The sequence below is a fragment of the Mytilus galloprovincialis genome, chromosome 7 (genome assembly GCF_965363235.1).
Source record: "Mytilus galloprovincialis chromosome 7, xbMytGall1.hap1.1, whole genome shotgun sequence".
Taxonomy (NCBI): domain Eukaryota; kingdom Metazoa; phylum Mollusca; class Bivalvia; order Mytilida; family Mytilidae; genus Mytilus; species Mytilus galloprovincialis.
The window spans coordinates 77,688,605-77,711,413 of record NC_134844.1 but is presented as its reverse complement, the minus strand read 5'-3'; the positions used below and the strand labels follow the sequence as shown (position 1 = coordinate 77,711,413).

Sequence of the window (22,809 nt, the reverse complement as noted above, 5' to 3'; positions counted from 1 at the left end):
TCCCATCAAAGGAATTGCCTTTTTTTCTAAAAAACATCTTGTACTTTTTACATACGAATTCAAACTTGAGAGCAAACATGTAAGACAACTTCGATTTTCGAGATTTGTTTTTAATTGAAAGTGTAAATATATTGTGAGAGCCACCAGAATGTACTAAAAAATATACTAGAACATACCTGCAAAATTGCGGGCATCTAGAGCTTAGTTGAAAGTATGTTAACTATTGAAGGATGATTTTTTTTTAAAAGATTTTATGTCTGGAGAATTTCAGAAAAGGTATCAAAAGTCATAGATACTTGGAGACAGTACAATTTTTCAAAGCACTCTCCCTTTTCTCCAAAGTCCGTTATTTATTTTGTTTTCAGTCAAATTCCATTATTTTTGCGTTTCTGTATACTACATTATGTACATTTTACATACGTAGTTATACTACGATACATAACAGAGTATGAATAGCACATTCCACGCAATGTATATATTAAATATGTGTCTCTTCTCATTGGAAATATGTCTCTGTATACTTGTTTTTATATATAAAAAAAAAGAAGATGTGGTATGATTGCCAATGAGACAACTATCCACAAGAGACCAAAATGACACATACATTAAAAACTATAAGTCACCGTACGGCCTTCAACAATGAGCAAAGCCCATACCGCATAGTCAGCTATAAATGGCCCCAATATGACAATGTGAAACAATTCAAACGAGGAAACTAACAGCCTTATTTGTATAAAAAAATAAAATTTGTTAATTGTTGTCTATTTTTGTATTTGTATTTTGTAAATGTCAGCTGGTATCAATTCTGTATAGGAATTTACACCAATAAAATTATTATTTGATTTAATTTTGATAAATAAAGTGTGTTTGCTATCATCTATCAATTCCTAGTTCCTTCTCCACGGCGATCACTGCATATAGAGAGTCTCTATATATACATGTATTATTATAGTAGTATAATCATAGTATACATGCAGATAATAGTTATCAAAGGTGCCAGGATTATAATTTAGTACGCCGTCGCGTTTCGTCTACATAAGACTCACCAGTGACGCTCATATCAACATATTTATAAAGCCAAACAAGTGCAAAGTTAAAGAGCAAGGAGGATCCAAAATTTAAAAAAAGTTGTGCTAAATACGGCTAACTTAAAGGTAATATATGCCTGGGATAAGAAAATCATTAGTTTTTCGAAAAATTCAAAGTTTTGTAAACAGGAAATTTCTAAAAATGACCACATTATTGATATTCATGTCAACACCGAAATGTTGACTACTGGGCTGGTGATACCTTCGGGCCGAAACGTCCACCAGCAGTGGCATCAACCCAGTGGTGTAAAAAGTTATCAAATGTACCGAGATTATAATTTAGTATGCCACAGATTAACGCGAAATTCTAATACGACGTTCTTCTTTAGCTTTGGGTACAAAGCCATGTTCTAATTCAAAATAGAACATGGACTGCACGCGATAAGATTGACGTCACAATTGAAATTGAAATTGCAACGTCAGATGAATTTTGAACAACGCCAGAGATCAAAATGGACATTTTTGTTGGTGTTGCACGATAGGAAATTAATAAAAACATTCTAAAAGTAAGTTTAAATGTTTCTGTTCTTTTTTATTGATAAACTGCTGGTTTTTGTAAGACGTTTTTGTTCATCAAATGAAAATGGCGACATTTCGAGCGTCTGCTATAGGTCCGCTTCAAAGTACAAAAGTTCAAAATATTCCTATTAGATTCTATCATGCCATGCTCTATGCTCATTTAACATGGGTAGGCATTATATTTGTAAACATTTAATACATGTACCCCTACCCATGTTAAAATGAGCATAGAGCATGTCATGAAAGAATTATTTCTTTAATAATTGTCCTGTCTCTGAGTACTTATGAAAAATATGGGTACGTTTAAAACAGGAAGTCTTGTCTATGACTTAAAAGTCGGTCGATGACAGAAACAATATCCGAACGCCTTTATTTTCGTTTTCTCAAAAAATTACCCAAACTGAATAATCATAAGAATGGGTGACAAATGTGACTATGCATGGTACCTAGAGGACATAGAGGCATGATGATTAGTTTATTGTGGAAGGAAGAGAAGCAACACACAAAATGAGGTCATCTCTTGTACAAAATTGTAAGGTAGATTCATGGTATACCGCCATCTTGGATTGGACGATCACAGTACAAAACTGGTCAAGTTTTTTGCCCAAATCTGCAAATTTTGAGACAGAGTTGCAATTTAATGATTAAACTGGTTTTTTTTTATATAAATAAACTTTGTATTTTATTATATTATTCATATTTTAAAAAATATAAAAAAAATGTGTTTTTAAAATCATTTTTTTTTCAAATGAGCCATTTAAGAGGAGATAACTCTTTTAGTACAAAATTTATACTGGGCTAATAGAGATTTTTTTTATTTTTACTTGTAACAAGTAAACAAGTTCTGTGACACCATGTTTTCTGTTTATTTTCTTAAAACATATTATGAAACCTATCTTCTCACAATTTATTTCAAAATTCTATCCCATAGAATTTTTTTATGCACACTAATTGGGTTTTTCATGAACAAACTAACCAAATTTAGGCAATTTTCAACGACTTATAACTTAAAAAATAACACGGTGACCTATACTTTTTATTATATTTTTGAAAAAAGTATAGTAAAATCTTAATTTTGGCAAATTATAGGAAAATTCTGTCTCAAACAGTTTATACTTATGATCTATAGATTTTCGTAAATGGTGGCACGTTACCTAATTGTATAATTTTGTTATATAATTTTATTATATATTTTTGGTTTAGGCAAAATGGTTGTGGTATACATGCATCCAATTCGCCGTTTCAGAATCTAATGCACACTGGGTAATATTTTCAAAAGTGTACACCAAAACGTCGTGATTTGTTGAAAACGTCCAAAACAATGGATATTCAACCAATGTCGTGACGTTATTCTTATTTTTGGGTACAAACAATGAAATTAGTCCTTTAGATTCTGAAACGGCCAATTCACTTACAAGACTAGATGATTTGCATGAAACATAAACTTGTAACCTTCCGTTTTCGTTTTACCGTTGTAGTTCTAGTCAATAAATATACCTGTACAACCAAAGATTTGGGATTCACATGTCCATTGTTTTCATATCGAATACATATGAGTGAATAATTAGGTATGACCCCTCCCCACTATCCAGAGACACATGTTACTACGCGCCCCCCTTTTTATTATTTCTTGTTTCCACCACTAACTTAGCTTAGCGAACAATAATAGGATACTATAAATCATCTCTTTGTTAAAACAGTCTATTCAAACCACTTATAATAGTAGGAAGACACGTGCGAGGAGAATATCTGTTTGACTGTCTTATACACAGTCACGTACGATCAGATGCAAACTTTCACTTATATAATTATGTAGGATAGTCCTCTCCCTTGCATCATACGGGTATGTCAGAGCCAAACAGATAAAGGACAGAGAACCAGTTTATTATTTATGCTGACTTTATAGGGTTCCTCGTACCTTTCTTACTTTTCAACCCAATGTCCACAATAGAACCTAACTGATTGTTTCAAAAAAGAAAATTCATAAAACTGTAATGTTTGACATTGAACGTGTTTTAACAACTAAGTGCATGTTGCTTCATAGGGTCAAGAAGGAGATGAAATTGTTTACCATACATTAGTAAGTAATCATATGTTTATATAATCAGATTGGGAGTAAACAGTTAGTCAGTACTTTGATTCAAAAGTAACTGTTCTCAAAGCGAATTATTTTTCATTTCTTTTTGTATAGAGATTATGAATGTTATATTTAGTTTTTTCGACTTATATTAGCGCAACCATAGTGTTTAAAAGGAAATGAATACAAGAAATCTTAAAAATACCGAAAATGTCAGAAGGAAGAAACCAATTACCAGCATACTTGTTTATACGATTTAACGTCAGACATAATTGTACTTTTAAGTACATGCACTTTGGAACTCGTTATAAAGGGATTAAAATAATATGCACTTGGCCATCGGATAAGTTTGCATAGAAGATAAATATCTAACAAGGAAAATGTAACCTTATCAATTGGTAGCATAAAATTGTTTAAAATCCTTTTCCGCGTATTCGAACATTTATATAAAATTGATATTGTTTAGTAATTTTAAAACCATAGTCTGTAAACTTGAACGATGGCAAGCGTGAGTATTTTTGTGCAGTATTATAAAAAATGCTAATTGTATCTTTAAAAAATGAATTTTATTCTATCTTATTTTTACATTGAGACTGTTTATTCAAAAATCTATTTGCAGCATTCGTTTCCTTCATATCGTATTCACATTTTCTCGCGGTTAATGTGTCATCAAAAACGAAGAAACAATACCGTTAGAATTTAAAAGTTAAAAAAAATATTTTGTTTTTATACATGACACGGTGTAAGCTTTACTCTCTCTTATCATTTTCAATAGGAACATCTTCTTAATTTTATATTGAGCTAGAATTTAATGTTTACTTTAAGTTTATCTTTCTTGATATTCATATTATAAAATTTGTTTATTATAATTTTGACAAGTAAGTAAAATTAACTATGCGAAACTTCTAATTTTTATTTAGCTATTTTTTTTATTATAATATAAATTATTACCTATATGATAGCGTCTTTTTAATGAACGGTCATACCATATGAAGACTTTAGAAGTATTAAAAGTAAACTGTAACAGATTGTTAATTACCCCGACCATACGCGTACGGTCGGACCATATGAGTATAAACCCATATGGTCATGACTATACGCATATGGTCCAAATACTCATATGGTCCGGAACATGTATAATAATGATTCTTGATTTTTGTGTCCGTGAAAACAAGTGAATTCAAATCTTACCCACTGAATTTTATAACCATGGAATTTTTCAATATCCTGAGCGAGATTTAACTTTTTTCTTATTAAATCTTAGTCAAAATGAATAAAATAAAACATATTGACTTTACAATTTAGATAAAAAAAAAAATGGCAGTCAAAAATAAGAGACAAGAGCACTTTGATACTATGTGAAATGCATTTAAAAAATTATTTTTTAGTTTATAACTCAATTTGTCATTTATTTTCTACAGATACGTATTGTCAAAATTAACATAAAATATTATTGTATCTAAAAGCACAATTTATTATGTACTAAAAATCTAACAGGATATTTTTAACCCATTCCTTTTTCATAAAATTCGTTACAATTCTCAAGTGCCACACAGTGGTACATAAACATTTAACTCTAATTATATTTTCTTCCGTTTTGTTTTTGTTCTCCTTGTGAGGAGGGACTTCAGGTAGCACATGTTGACAAGCTATATGAATTTAGATATATATTGTATATATTAAGATACAACATTGATTCTGTAAAATCTCTACCGCGCAAGCCCCACTGCGCACCTTTTTGGAGAATGAAGCGGCAAACGAGCAAAAATATTATATCGATCAACAGATAATCTGTTTATTGTTCTATTACTGATATTTCCCGCCGCTTCCTACCACCACCTCGCTTAGACTGTTTTAACATGACGGAAAAAAGCTTGATAACGTCTCCCCTCACACATTGTAACGTCGCTGATTACGTTTATTCATGGTGATGTCGTTAATGATGTCTGCTTATGTCACAAAGCCGTGGTACAAACAATGCAGGGATATATAGGCGAAGGGAATGACGATAAGAGTTGATATCATTCCCTCTTCTTTACTATTTTGTGACTGCTGAGTAAGGAAGCGATATACATGGGTTATTTCTAGTTACCCCACAGTGATATTCTTTGAATTTATCCATTCGGGCAGGAAAACCCTGGCTATGGATAGGTGTCCGATTGGTTGTTTGAATTGTTTTAAATTTTGTCAAGCCGGATAATTTTAAAGAGCACTGTAATACAATATGTACATGTATGGAAGGCCGTACGATGACATTCAGTTGCGTAAACTCTCGTCAACTATTGTCTGATAGATACTTGTCTCTTTAACCATCGGATCATATCTATGGCAAATATTTCTGCCCCTTATTAACTGGGCGAAATACGTTTTCCCGCAGTAGTTCTGTCTGCACGATTTGCCCGTGAGTTTCACATTTATTCCATTGTCAAGAAATCTCATATAGTTTATTATAATATATGTTATTCAACAATAGGATTATTGGTTTAAAACAGCCCTAATACTACCAGAACGGCATGTGTCATACTGATGACGTCGTCCTGGTCATATAAATCACATGATCTATATTGCTTTTCGGCCCGGTCCAATATTTCCAATACGGACTGGTAATGAATCCTGAATTACATGTACACATAAATTGTGCATGTAATTCAGGATTCATTGCCAGTCCGTATTGGAAATATTGGCCCTATATTCACATCATTGCCAGTCCTTATTGGAAATACTGGCCCTATATATTAGCATCATTGCCAGTCCGTATTGGAAATATTAGCCCTATATTCACATTTGATGTATGCAATACAGAATTCAGAACAAGTTTGTATTAAAAAAGTTGGATTATTCAATAAAAGCGTTATAAACTGGCTATTTCTGTATTGACACTTGTATAGATTCTCGGACAGCTGTATTGGCCTTCGACCCTACGGATGCCAACACAGCAAACCCTGATTCTATACCAGTGCCAATACAGAAGCATCCAGTTAATAACACTATATTATAAACCTTATGTTAAGATATTTTATTAAGATAATCCGATATATTATTTCGGTTTAGGAAGTATTTATATATAAGGTATCTCAATAAATTTATACGAAATCTTGCAATTGAAGAATAATAAAAAAAAAAAAAAAAAAAAAAAAAAAAGTTGCATAGGCATTTATTTAAAAAGTAAAAAAAAACGGTACGTTGGGTTGAATCAATACACACTAATACTGACTGATTTACGATTAGTGGAGGTTAAGATAGGTTCTCAACAAGTGTCTATACAATATACCAAGCTTACATTTTCAAGAATGTTAGAAAAGTAATTAATAGATTCAACAAATGCAAACACGAAAAAATATCGTAGTTTTAAAACATTTTTTCTTTCTTTTGCAATTACATGTGTTGTATCATTTTTAAGTTCGATTGTCTTAATTTTTTTTTTTAAGACACATTTTTAGATAAGAAAACGAAAATGCAGTTTACAGAGTTAACTCCCTTCTAAGACAAAGAAGTTCCTGTCGGCCACAATCAATTAACACATTCTCGATACTTGTTAGAGGGGATTGATTATGGGAATGGCGGAACTGAGGTCTCGCGGAAACCGGAGGAAAAGGATGAGTGAAAAAAAAGCATATCCTTAGAAACAATTGAGCGACTTTGGTCCCGGGACACAGTTATCGTTCTTTGCCTTTCGTTGTCTACAAATACAGTCCCTAGTGTGAGCAGTGTAATACCTGCATTTTTTCATACATTTTCCCCCATTTATTCATTTATATTTAACGCATAAAATTGTAAGAGTGGGAAGAATTTATATACAAATAAACTTTAAACATTTGGTCCTGAATTTTTAGATAAAGTACCGTTTTGATCCAGTTTGAAAGGTCAAAAATTAGTATGCCTGAAGCTGTCAAACTGAATAACTGACCCCTTTAAAATAAAATTATCCATATTTTGAGTTAGAGCCGATAAACTTTTCTATAATTTCTAATAATTTGTCCAAAAGTAGTATACATTGTAACATTGAGAATGGAAATGGCGAATGTGTCAAGGGGAGAATAACCCGATCATAGAGTTTACAACAGATGAAGGCCACCAATGGGTTTTCAATGCAGCGAGAAACTCCCGCACTCGGAGGAGTCCTTCAGCTGGCCCCTGAACAAATATATCTGTTACTATTTCATTGATGATCGACGTCATACTAAACTCCGAATTATACAGAAGAAACTTAAATTAAAAATCATACAATACTAACAAAGACAAAAGGCTCCTGACTTAGGACAGGTGCAAAATGCGCAGTGATTAAACATGTTTTTTGAGATTTCTCCACCCCTTTCATACCTCTAGCCAATGTAGAAAAAAACAAACGCACAACAATACGCATAGTAAAACTCAGTTTAAGAGAAATCCGAGTCCGATGCCAGAATAGGTAACAAAAGAAACTAAACAAAATTAACAGGGACTACTGGCATTTACTGACGCAATCAGCTCCAGACCTCAATTAAACTGATTGAAAAAGTATGTCTTCATCATATGAAGTATACTTCACTGTAGAAAACTTTTTTGGATAGAGCAGGAGCGATTTTTTTTTATTTGCCTTATTTGTCTAAAAGAAGTGCAATACGACGTCGACACAACTGTATTCTCAGGCCTTTTCTTTTTGGAGAACATATAAGGCAGGAAGTGGGAGTAAGGAAATTACATTTTAGGGGAAGACAATGAAGAGTAGTGGGAGTAATTGGTAAGGAAATGTGAAATATGCTCTCCCCTGTCCAATCTTTCATACACATATGAAATAAACCCATGCCGGCATTTTTGGGTTCCTAAATCGTACACGGGTAAAATAGTTAGAACTGATAGTGCTTATGAGGACATAGATGTAGAACATATAGTGGCCTCCAAAATATCTGAAAAGACTTTTATTGGCAAAATGTGCATCTGGTGCAGTAGGATTGGTACCTTTAATGTTATAACAGTGCATTGTTTTGGACTTATTCATGGTACTTTTGATCTTAACCAAGTGAATTGAAGTGCCAGTAGTTCAATGGCTTTGAGCATAGAGTACTTAAGATTTGAAATTTGTGAATTCTTAGATTTTGAAGAGTGTCAAACTTTACACAATAATAAAATTCCTTTAAATATCATATATTATTACAAAATAGAAAGAACTTAAAAAGCCGCTTCGAAAACTTTATCTTTATAATATTTTATCTTGACCGATTTTCGTAAATTGCACGAAGTTTTTCACTGTCTATTATCAATAATGTTATTTTACGTATTTCTTATCATTATTTTCCAACAGGTTGTAGGCTTATGGAACTGTGTAGCCATTTTGTTCGTCTGCTCAAAATTCCTACAGAGTGCAGGAGAGGTTGGTGAGTACATTATTTAAAACGAATACAATACTTAAAATGATATTAATTTAAAATTAGTACATATTAACTTAAAATGAGTACAATTTGCGAGTATGGTCTCGAGGAAATGATGATAGTCCGTCGGAAGGGGACGATAAATCATGGCTGACCCGTGTTAAGAGAGAGCTATATCTCTTGCGTCTTGCACGTTAAAGACACCCTTGTAGATTTCGAAAAAGAGCAGGCTAATGCCGCTACAAGGCATCACTCGCACCCGAACAGTGGAAAGGGATTACTATAAGTTGCAAAACTTGTTTCCCAATCCACTATGAATAAACATGATTAATTTTTTTTTTAAATGAGAACATATTAACTTTAATTGAGTACATTAATTAAAATGAGTTTTGTCTGTTTATCTCTCTTCAACACATTCATGGACAATATAACTGCAAATCATGATATTTTATAATCTAAATTATTTAGTTAGATAACAAAGGATCGAAAGTATTGGTTTTTTTTACAAATACAATTATTTTGGATTTAGTATGTATAAGTTGGGACAATGTATGTATTCAGCATATTAATCAAATTCAGGGAATATAAAATAAATCAAACACCTAATATAGTGTCCCTAGACTTTCGTGACATTCGAGATCGAAATTTCACAGTTTTATTCTTTTCACATTTTCGGTCCTTACATATAACGGTAAACTATCTCATATGTTCATGCTTTCAATTAATAAATTTTATAAAACCAAAATCTGAAAGAAATTTGTTTTCAGTCGTTTTTAAAAATTTATCAATATGTTTTAACGGTAAATTAACATTGAATTGCACCTCTCCCTTTTTGTTATCGTTTCCTAATGATGTATTGTAAAGGAAAGTAGTTATTGAATAAAATATTTAAGATATAATCAACACTAAATTTATCAATTTTTCTGTGTTATAGAAAAGAGGATGTGGTATGATTGCCAATGAGACAACTATCCACAAAAGACCAAAATGACACAGACATTAACAATTATAGGTCACCGTACAGCCTTCAACAACGAGCAAAGCCCATACCGCATAGTCAGCTATAAAAGGCCCCGATAAGACAATGTAAAACAATTCAATCGAGAAACTAACGGCCTCATTTATGTAAAAAAAAAATGGACGAAAAACAAATATGTTACACGTACATAAACAAACGACAACCACTGAATTACAGGCTCCTGAGTTCCTCTTCCGTTAATCAGGAAAGAATCCTATGTAAATAAAATAAATAATTCATTTAAGTACCCCATACAAATTTTGGAGAATTATTGGTTTGCCCAGTTCTCTTTCTTCTTATTCCTCTTCCGTCATTCTCACAAAATGGTTCTTTTCAAAACCAATGTTGTTAATATTTTTCTGGTTTGTAATAGATTTTTGATGTTTGTAATAGATTTATGTGATTTGGTCTCTAGCATGTCTATTGAGGGTTATGGACATTACATGATATTTTGTTTTACAAAAAAGCAATATTCAGAATAATTATGTAATAATCTGTTACACAAAGCTATAATGAAAACACTAACCATTATAATTGTTGGTTTATCATGACACCTGAATGCATCAATATTCAAGTGGATAGCTTAAAAAAAAATCCCACCACTGATAATTTGGGTATCCGGACAAATATTCACAGTGTTATTGTTCCGGATAGACGTACAAATACTAACAGCACTATTCTTTTGGCTAGCAGAACAAATACTTGGAAAATTATGAACTGTTTTCAAGACACAAAATTAATACAATTCACTTCTCTGTTATATAAAAAAGTGAACATGTGAAATTGATTTCTTTTGGCGTTTCAAAATAATCCAATAAGATAGTTATATATATTGTATGTGAAATTTGTTTAGCAATATGGAAATTATTCTATCCAGCAGTTTTTTTTATACTTTAGCAGTTGTTAAGGAATAACAAATGATTAAAGCCATGTGCGGTCAAATAGCTACATTGTGTTTTCGACATTACATTGTATGATATTTACCATTAGATTAGTATCGTCATGTCTTAATCATAGATAAAACATATGTTTAGTACAGATTTGTTTTTATCATAACAGCCGATTTCATTGAGTGTGTAGCCAACGGTAATATCTTTGGTTAGCTTGCTAGTCAGCTGAACAGTGAAGTCATTATACGGTCAGGTATACTACCCTCCTATCGAAGTACCGTAGCATAGTCCAACAGACATATAGATTGTTTTCCGTCGCACTAGTCTACTCTTAAAGTAGGGTAGTTTACCTAACCTAACAATGACTTCACGGTTTAGCTAACAAGCATGCTAACCAAAGATATTACCGTTGGCTACACACTCAATGAAATCCGCTGTAACATAAGATATGTTTGGTATCGTCATTCATAAATCAATAACATAGCACAAGTTTAGTATCGTCAGTGTTTAATAACTAAAATTTGTAACGCCATGTGTCAATTATAAACATATTAAGATAAGTTTGGTACTGTCATGTCCGTATTATAAACATTACATGAGATTTGTATCGTCATGTCCTAATCATAAACATAACATAAAGTCAGTACAGTCTTGTGATATTCATAAACATGACATAAGTTTAGTGCATTTGTGTGTTAATCATAAACATAACATAAGTATCCATCATATCTTTAGATTTTAAAACATTACGATGAATACCAGAATCATGAACATAACATAATAATTTAATTTATGATGTAACGCGTCTTCTAATTGGCTGACGTCGTTTTGTTTATCATATCATAGACACAATTGTGTCATGTGACCATGTTCATCAAAATTTTTTATGAATTAGGCCGGTTTAAAAAATTGAATTTAGAATTAAATTATAAGAAATAACTGTTACAGTAATATTTTGTCAGTCTATTCGAGATAACATAAAAAATGTTGTGCATACTGTTAAAAAACCCGCTACGCACGTTATTCAGTGTGCATCACATTTTTAGCTCACCTGGCCTAAAAGGCCAAGTGAGCTTTTCTCATCACTTGGCGTCCGGCGTCCGTCGTCCGTCGTCCGTCGTCCGTCGTCGTCGTTAACTTTTACAAAAATCTTCTCCTCTGAAACTACTGGGCCAAATTAAACCAAACTTGGCCACAATCATCATTAGGGTATCTAGTTTAAAAAATGTGTCCGGTGACCCGGCCAACCATCCAAGATGGCCGCCATGGCTAAAAATAGAACATAGGGGTAAAATGCAGTTTTTGGCTTATAACTCAAAAACCAAAGCATTTAGAGCAAATCTGACATGTGGTAGAATTGTTAAACAGGTGAAGGTCTATCTGCCCTGAAATTTTCAGATGAATCGGATAACCCGTTATTGGGTTGCTGCCCCTGAATTAGCAATTTTAAGGAAATTTTGCTGTTTTTGGTTATTGTCTTGAATATTATTATAGAAAGAGATAAACAGTAAACAGCAATAATGTTCAGCAAAGTAAGATTTACAAATAAGTCAACATGACTGAAATGGTCAGTTGACCCCTTTAGGGGTTATTGCCCTTAATAGTCAATTTTTAACCATTTTTCGTAAATCTTAGTAATATTTTAGAAAAATCTTCTCCTCTGAAACTACTTGGCCAAATTAATCCAAACTTGGCCACAATCATCTTTTGGGTTAGTTGTTTGAAAAATGTGTCCGGTGACCCGGCCATCAAACCAAGATGGCCACCATGGCTAAAAATAAAACATGGGGTAAAATGCAGTTTTTGGCTTATAACTCAAAACCCAAAACATTTAGAACAAATCTGACAGGGGTAAAATTGTTTATCAGGTCAACATTTATCTGCTCTGAAATTTTTAGATGAATCGGACAACCCGTTGTTGGGTTGCTGACCCTGAATTGTTAGTTTTTAGGAAATTTTGCTGTTTTTGGTCATTATCTTGAATATTATTTTTGATAGAGATAAACTGTAAACAACAATAATGTTCAGCAAAGTAAGATTTACAAATAAGTCAACATGACCGAAATGGTCAATTGACCCCCTTAGGAGTTATTGTTCTTTATAGTCAATTTTTAACAATTTTCATAAAATTTGTAAATTTTTACTAACATTTTCCACTGAAACTAATGGGCCAAGTTCATTATAGATCGAGATAATTTTAAGCAGCAAGAATGTTCAGTAAAGTAAGATGTACAAACACATCACCATCATCAAAACACAATTTTGTCATGAATCCATCTGCTTCCTTTAATATTCACATAGACCAAGGTGGGCGACACAGGCTCTTTAGAGCCTCTAGTTTATGTTATAAATTTCTTCATAGATGGAAAAAATATTACAGTCATTCCTTAATTGTGAATAGTATCATATCCTAGTCATAAACATAACGTAATTAGATATAGGAAGATGTGGTGTGAGTGCCAATGAGACAACTCTCCATCCAAATATCAATTTAAAAAAAAAAATAAACCATTATAGGTCAATGTACGGCCTTAAACACGGAGCCTTATTTATAATCGTCACGTATTAATCAAAAACATAATATAGGTTTAATTATTTTCATGTTTTAATAATACACATAAAATAAAGAAAGTATTGTTTAATATCAGTCATAAACTTACTATAATTTACGTGATGTCATGTCTGATTCATACACATGGCACACATTAAGTATTTGCATGTCTCAATAATAAACATGATACGATATTTATAGTTGCTTAATTTTATTATTTTTATTATATAGTGAGCACAAAATCTTATCAAACTACTACAACACATACAGCAAATCTGAATGGAATGCCAATCCGACCTACTTCTACTTTCAAGGATGGAATAGATAAAATATCAAAGAAGGGGAAGACAGAGTCACCATTGTCCAGTGTAAATACACCAAACGTTTCATTAGAAACTGCACATGCAACTAACAAAGTATTTATCCCACTAGCGCCTGATCAGCACCATAATAATGACAAACAAGGAAAAAATAATAATTCAACAATATCAACAGCTCGTACACCGTATTCCAAAAGTCATCCACACAATACAAACAATATCAGTGAAAGGTCCACAATGTCCAAAACTGATCTTAAGTCGACATCAAATGTAAAAATTATCAAGCCCACAATCTCAACAACCAATGTACATGCTTTCAACAAACTAAATGAGATAACGACGCTCTTTTTGACGGATGACTCGTTACGAAAAACTAACATCGTGCCAACTCAGGACCCGTTTGTTGCACAACCAAATATGACTGTTACAGATTTGAAGCAACAAAAGAACAAAAATGTACAAAATGTTAGTCCAACTACCCCAGCAACAATCATTGAAACTACGACAAAAACCAAAATGACAGAATCGACTAAACTTGGAGTTACCAGTACATTGTTAGAAACTGTCACATTTTCTGGTGAAAGGACAAGTATTAAATCTAAAGACACGTTTGTAAGAAACCCGAACGACGCTGCGATTAATAAGCCTTTCACTGATAGTAACAACCCTATTGAGACGACAAGATATTCGAATATGGAATCATTTAGCGAATTTCCAACCAAGAAGTCCATAGGAGTTACTACAAACTTTGAAGAAGCACCAGATGATTCAAGTGTTCCATTTTCGGAACAAGAAAGAAAAGTAAAAAATTCCGAAAATGAAGAACACTTTAAGCAAACTACACTCGAAATAAACAAAGAAATTCAAACTAAATGGGAAATAACAAAATCATCTCTACTACCAAGTACATTACCCAAACAAGTCACGTCTTCTGAAGAAAAGGGAAATTTTAAAACCATAGCAACGTTAGTAATAAATAAGAACGATGATACGATGACTATGCTTTCCAGTTACAACACCACACCCATGGGGACGCATAATGTACTTTTGAGCAACATCAAACCATCCATGGTAGAAACAACAAGTTTTGAACACACACAGCACGAAACAAGTGTTTCATTTTTAGAGCAAAATACTAAAAATAAAATATTCGGTAATGAAGAAATCATTGATCAAACCACATTCAAAACAAACGTCGAACTACTAAATAGATCGGAAATACAATCAACTGTACTTCCAAATCTACCATACGAACACTTCACGTCTTCTGGAGAAATGGGTAATTTCAAATTTACCGCCACGTTAGAAAGACACAAGAAGGATGACACGAGTAATAGTCCTTCCAGTAGTAAAACGACACCAATGGGAACGAATATTGAATTATTTAGCGACACCAAGACACCCATAAGAGTTACAACAAGCTTGGAACATACACAAGAAAACACGATTATTCCATTTTTAGAGCAAAATACTGAAATTAAAAAATCCGAAAATGAAGAAATCTTTGATCAAACTACATTCGAAACAAACGTTGAAACTCAGACTAGATCAGAAATCAAACAATCAACTGTACTTCCAAATCTACCATACGAACACTTCACGTCTTCTGGAGAAATGGGTAATTTCAAATTTACCGCCACGTTAGAAAGACACAAGAAGGATGACACGAGTAATAGTCCTTCCAGTAGTAAAACGACACCAATGGGAACGAATATTGAATTATTTAGCGACACCAAGACACCCATAAGAGTTACAACAAGCTTGGAACATACACAAGAAAACACGATTGTTCCATTTTTAGAGCAAAATACTGAAATTAAAAAATCCGAAAATGAAGAAAGCTTTGATCAAACTACATTCGAAACAAACGTTGAAACTCAGACTAGATCAGAAATCAAACAATCAACTGTTACTCCAAATCACCCATACGAACATTTTACGTCTTCTGAGAAATTGGGAAATTTCAAATTGACCGCCACGTTAGGAAGAAACAAGAACGATGACACTAGTAATAGTCCTTCCAACAGTAACACAACACCTATAGGGACGAAAAATGAACTATTGAGAGACACCAAAACATCTACGAAAGTTACAACAAGCTTGGAACATACACAAGAAATCACGAGTGCTCCATTTTTTGAGAAAAATATTAAAATTACAAAGTCCAAAAAAGAAGAAAGTTTTGACCAAACTACACTTGAAACAAAGGTCAAAACTCAGATTATATCAGAAATAAAACAATCAACTCTACTACACAGTATATTATCCGAACATTTTACATCTCCTGGAGAAAAGAATTATTTGAAAACCTCAACCGAGTTAGGGATACAGACAAAAGATGGTACAAGTAAGCTTCCTACGATATATAGCATCACGTCAGATAATTCAACTTCCAGTGTTACAAATGATGAAACATCAGTTATAAATGAGGATTTACTTTCACCCGTCGGTATAGATGATGGTTTTAATTCATCCGGTGATATAGATTACGTTACAACTGTACAAACGTCAATTGTAAATTGTAATGTTAAATCATCTAACGAAGAAGTAAATTTTAAACGGAAAAACGTAACGGATATCGGAAGTATCAATTCAAATGTCGTTACTACTACCAAAGCATACAATACTACATTTGCAGGGGGAAACGGTAATTCTAATACTGCATCTACATTTTTCTCAAATCCAGCAGTTAGTCATTCAAAATCAGTTATTACCTCTACACTTTCGTCAACGCTTTCAACACCGAAGCACACATCTATCATTTCCTTACCAATAACTACTATATCAACAACTGTAACCGGCACCAGACGTACTATTAAGAAACATAACGTTGCACACTTTAATATACAATTTGATGTCAAACAGGAAAAAACGGAAACAAAACCTCATCAAACAAGCCCGATTTCCATGGTTACGCCTGCTTCAACCATTTTCGATGATGAAAGATCTGCATCTAGAAATCACAAAATATATTCGACAAAACGCAGAGAAAAGACTTATGAATCGATCAAATCAACGCCTACAATTATTACATCTCTTCCATCTAGCACTAAAGCAACTAAATTGGCTCCTAAACTTGGTTCTTCAAATGCTTTATCGCTTTCTGCTATCAAATACCATATATATATCCTAATCATTTTCATTATGAATATGTTTGTTACATAAATAGTTTGATGAACAATTTTTCAAGTCGTCGTTTAATCATTCATGTACATATTATATATAATACAAGTACATCATTCGTACACACAAATCAACAGGTTTAGGTATTTCACATCCAATTTTCTATGGTTAATTTTTTTACAAAGCAAAAATAGTCGGCATTCACCTCAAAGTTAACCAAACCTTTAAACAGACTTATCTAGATGGTATTGAGTTACGATACCGCTGTCCTGTCATCAAACTGGCATCATTTGGTGTAAATTTTGATTGATTCACTCATAGAGTCTGTGCACGAGCAATACAATTTTTTTCTAAAACCAGTTGTTGGTATGACACGGGTTATGTTCTTCTCGTATAACGTAGGATGGTATGCTACTTAACTCCATATGGGGAGTTTTTGTGCTTTATTTTCCTACGATGACGGCAAAATCTTCCAATCAGTTTGAGGTCTGAGGCTGGAAAATCAGTACATGTAACTAGGTGAGAGATTGTCTAGCTAGGTAATGTAGAACAGAACCACCAGTCACCTTCAGCTGTTTATGCCTTTAGGTCGAGTTGTTGTCTCATTGATACAGTCCGCATTTACATTCTCAATTTTATTGCAAATTTTTATTATCTCTATGATAGCTATATCTATATGGTTCATTTAAGCAAAACACGTAGACAAACTATGTTGTTAATTTACAACTTGCGTGTCTCTACCAACAAACAAGTTTTTGTAGGTGTGTCTATGTTAAACGAGACGAAATATGCATAATATGAAAAAAAAATCTAAATTGTTTGATCATTAAAAATGTATAACTCTGACATAACGTAAACTTTTGAGTTTTTAAAATAGTAGGGCTTTTCTACCTCAGGAATTTGATTATCCTAGCCGTATTTGGCAAAACTTTTAGGAATTTTGGTTCTCAATGCTCTTCAACTTTGTACTTTGTTTTGTCTTTTCATTTTTTTTTTTTTTTTGACTCGAGCGTAACTGATTTGTCTTTTTCAGACGAACCTCGCGCTTGGCGAGACATGTACTAACCGTTAGACTGATTCTGATTTTTATAATTTGGAAAAATTGGAACCACAACACTAGGTTCAACATACCTTTGTTTTCTTAAAATGTACCAATTCAGGAATATGGCAGTTGTTATCTAATAGTTCGTTTCTATGTATGTTGCATTGTCGTTTATTTTTATTGCATTGTCGTTTATGGTTATTGCATTGTCGTTTATTGTTATTGCATTGTCGTTTATTGTTATTGCACTTAATTGTTTCTGCTGTTCTGTTGTTCTTGTATAGTTTATGTGTTTCCCTATGTTTTAGTTTGTAACCCAGATTTGTTTTCTCTCAATCGATACAACGGTATTTTAGTGTTGCCTTTATCTCATGTTTATTTGGATATATACAAAATATCATCAGCTTGCTGTTTGTAAAATTGAAGAAAAAAAAGAATGCATACTTTTTTTTTATTGTGAACAACATGCCTCATTTGGATATCTGTGTAGCAATATAGGTGACAAAGGACAGACCTCTCTGGTATAAATTAAAATCAAACAATACACGAGCAAAAGACCTACTTTAAATGCAAACTGAAATTAGGAATTTAGTGTTAATCTTTCGAGGTGAATTAAAAATTAGATGTGCAAAGCTGTTCTTGAAATTAAATTTATTTTCATTATCAGCCAGACAATTTACATTTATAATAACGAGCATTCTATTGATAGCTTATTTATCTGTTGTCGACTTGATCTCTGGGAATTTCCACTCAATGGGATCAGTTTATTTAGGTATGAAATTAGGTCTTTTATAATCTATTGTTTGACTAGTCTGCCATCATATATTAATTTCCAATTTATATAGTGATCAATTTCACATATTTTTCCTGAAAATGCTGTCTCTAAGGTACCACATGTCTAATTAAATACAATAGTCATACCTTAATATTTTAAATAACAAATTCCCCAAAATATCATGGTCTCATATTCAAATTATGTAACAGAATTATATTACTTATCTCCTTTAAATGGATATATGAATCTGATTGCTTCGTCAGCTACAAATAACTTAGACGTAGTTCAGTTAGACCGAAACAAAAAACAAAATATACAAAACATTATTTTTTTTCTGCTGTATTTTAGTTACAACATCGAATTGTATATTTACATAGTAAAGTTGAAACGTGAGCATATCGAACTTTCTAGGTTTTAATCTATAGGAATTTGAAATTATATCGTTTGTTGTATATTTCTTTGTCTTCTATATGTGTTATAAATTCGATTTTGGCGATGTTTTTATTTTTGTGTTGGACGATGTAGTTTTATGTTGCAGAGTAAATTTCTACTTTATAAATATTTTTGTCTTCGAAAAACTAGTCCATCTACTACAATCTTTTTTTGGTTCTTCTTCCATTAATTTGCATTCCGTCTCTGGTGTATCATCGGAAATAACTACATTTTTGTATTTACACATGACCAAAGGGAACATCTTCCCAACATATTATGTACTTAAATCCGGTTAAAAGCCATCATGGTGCTTTATACAATTAAAAATGAAAAATCTAACACGAAGCAAGAGTCTAAACATCCGTTCAATATTGAAGCTGTGACAACAGCAGATGATGGTTGTTCATTCCATAGACGTATTACAGATTGAAAATGATGGCTGGTGGTTTTGTTTCTCGAGTAGGGTAATAGGAATCTGGTGTCATGTTCTTTTAGTGTTAAGCCACTCTTCTTGGTATTAGGTAGTGTTCCGGTGGAATATCAACTAGATGGTGTATTATGTAGTAGAGCTTGGTGGTCTTTATTCTCTGCCTGCATCCTTGTTTTTTAAACCATTGCAGGGCTTCTGGCATCTAGGTTAATCTACTGGTGGTTATAAAGTAGCCGTTTCTAATTGTCTGATTGTTTTTTTCTGAGTTGTTGGATCCAAAATGAAAGAAGCATAATCCATAGTTGATCTTACTAGTGTGGTGTCGCATTGTGCTATGATCGCATTTTGGTAGAAGCTGATATTTCCTCTCAAGAAAGAATTGATGTTGTCACTTTCTTGGTTAATGTGCATATGTAATGGTTCCATGATGGTGAAGTTCGAATCATCAACTCGTAAATTTTACGGACGGAATCACGAGTTGGTTAACCGTTATTGATATCGAATATGTTCCTTACGTCGTAACTACAATCCCGTTCCCTTTCATGAATTGACCTACCGAATTAGACTATTTACCGGATTTGTTATCACATAAGCAACACCTATTGTTTTTGGTGGGATTCGTGTTGTTTATTCTTTAGTTTTCTATGTTGTGGCATGTGTACTATTGTTTGTCTATTTGTCTTTTTCATTTTTATACGACCGCAAAAATTGAAAATTTTTTGGTCGTATATTGGTATCACGTTGGCGTCGTCGTCTGCGTCGTCGGTGTCGTCGTCGTCCGAATACTTTTAGTTTCGCACTCTAACTTTAGTAAAAGTGAATAGAAATCTATTAAATTTTAACACAAGATTTATGACCACAAAAAGAAGGTTGGGATTGATTTTGGGCGTTTTAGTCCCAACATTTTTGGAATTAGGGGCCAAAAAGGGCCCAAATAGGCATTTTCTTTGTTTTCGCACTATAACTTTAGTTTAAATAAATAAAAATCTATGAAATTTTGACACAAGGTTTATGACCACAAAAGGAAGGTTGAGATTGATTTTGGGAGTTTTAGTTCCAACAGTTTAGGAATTATGGGCCAAAAAAGGGCCCAAATAAGCATTATTCTTGGTTTTCGCACAATAACTTTAGTATAAGTAAATAGAAATCAATGAAATTTAAACACAAGGTTTATGACCACAAAATGAAGGTTGGGATTAATTGTGGGAGTTTTGGTCCCAACAGTTTAGGAATAAGGGGCCCAAAGGGTCCAAAATTGAACTTTGTTTGATTTCATCAAAAAATGAATAATCGGGGTTCTTTGATATTCCGAATCTAACTGTGTATGTAGATTCTTAATTTTTGGTCCCGTTTTCAAATTGGTCTACATTAAGGTCCAAAGGGTCCAAAATTAAACTTGGTTTGATTTTAACAAAAAATGAATCCTTGGGGTTCTTTGATATGCTAAATCTAAAAATGTACTTAGATTTTTTATTATTGGCCCAGTTTTCAAGTTGGTCCAAATCGGGGTCCAAAATTAAAGTTTGTTTGATTTCATCAAAAATTGAATAATTGGGGTTCTTTGATATGCCAAATCTAAATGTGTATGTAGATTCTTAATTTTTGGTCCCGTTTTCAAATTGTCTACATTAAAGTCCAAAGGGTCCAAAATTAAACTAAGTTTGATTTTAACAAAAACTGAATTCTTGGTCTTTTTGATATGCTGAATCTAAACATGTACTTAGATTTTTGATTATGGGTCCAGTTTTCAAATTGGTTCAAATCAGGATCCAAAATTATTATATTAAGTATTGTGCAATAGCAAGAAATTTTCAATTGCACAGTATTCAGCAATAGCAAGAAATTTTCAATTGCACAGCATTGCGCAATGGCAAGAAATCTTCAATTGCACAGTAATGTTCAATAGCAAATATTTTCAATTGCACAGTATTGCGCAATAGCAAGAAATATCTAATTGCATAATATTGTGCAATAACAAGAAATTTTCAATTGGAGTTATCTTTCATTGTCCAGAATAGTAGTTGAATCAACTTAAATCATTGTTTTATACAATATACAATGTTTAAAATTGAGAATGGAAATGGGGAATGTGCCAAAGAGACAACAACCCGACCATAGAGCAGACACCATCAGAAGGTCACCAACAGATCTTCAATAATCGAGAAATTCTAGCACCCGGAGGCGTTCTTCAGCTGGCCCCTAAACAAATATATACCGGTTCAGTGATAATGAACCCCATACTAAACTCCAAATTATACACAAGAAACTAAAGTTAAAATAATACAAGACTAACAAAGGCCAGAGGCTCCTGACTTGGGACAGGCGCAAAAATGCGGCGGGGTTAAACATGTGTGTGAGATCTCATCAAACTCCCCCCTATACCTCTAGCCAATGCAGAAAAGTAAACGCATAACAATACGCACATTAAAATTCAGTTCAAGAGAAGTCCAAGTCTGATGTCAGAAGGTGTAACCAAAGAAAATAAACAAAATTACAATAATACATAAATAACATCAGACTACTAGCAGTTAACTGACATGCCAGCTCCGAACCTCAATTAAACTGATTGAAAAATTATGTCTTCATCATATGAATATCAGGCACAATCCTCCCCCTGAGGGGTTTAGTATCATACCATCAAAACAAATATGAGAAGAACATAACCCGTGTCATGCCAAAAACTGGTTTATTAAAAATAAATGTGTTTAGTTCCGATGCAAAGACCCTATAAGTGAATCAATATTAACGCCAAAATATGCAATCTTTAATGACCTGACAATAGTATCGTAACCATATCCCTTCTTAATAAGTCTTTTTTAAGGTTTTATATTCACTTTTACTATCAACTGATAATTTAAAACAATCTTTACCATTCAGTGATAACAAGCACTTTATTTTACATTTTGATATTTTATGATGTATTTAAATGAGTAGTTATTGTTGCAAACTCCATTAGAAATTTGAATTGAAATCAGTTTTGGAAAAAGGGAAAGGGGGATGTGAAAATGGAATGGGGGGGGGGGGGGGGGGTTGAATTTTTCTCATTTCAGATTTCATAAATAAAAAGAAAATTTCTTCAAACATTTTTTTGAGAGGATTAATATTCAACAGCATAGTGAATTGCTCAAAGGTAAAAAAAAATTTAAGTTCATTAGACCACATTCATTCTGTGTCAGAAACCTATGCTGTGTCAACT

General features: G+C 32.8%; 1 long non-coding RNA gene across 1 annotated transcript; it reads left to right on the top strand.

Moving 5' to 3' along the window:
• The first annotated feature begins 4,111 nt into the window (after nucleotides 1-4,111).
• LOC143083714 (uncharacterized) lies at nucleotides 4,112-15,958 on the top strand. The gene is made up of 3 exons (XR_012980851.1): nucleotides 4,112-4,192; nucleotides 8,966-9,038; nucleotides 13,723-15,958. It is a non-coding gene; the product is annotated as an uncharacterized LOC143083714 (long non-coding RNA).
• The last annotated feature ends 6,851 nt before the right edge of the window (nucleotides 15,959-22,809 follow it).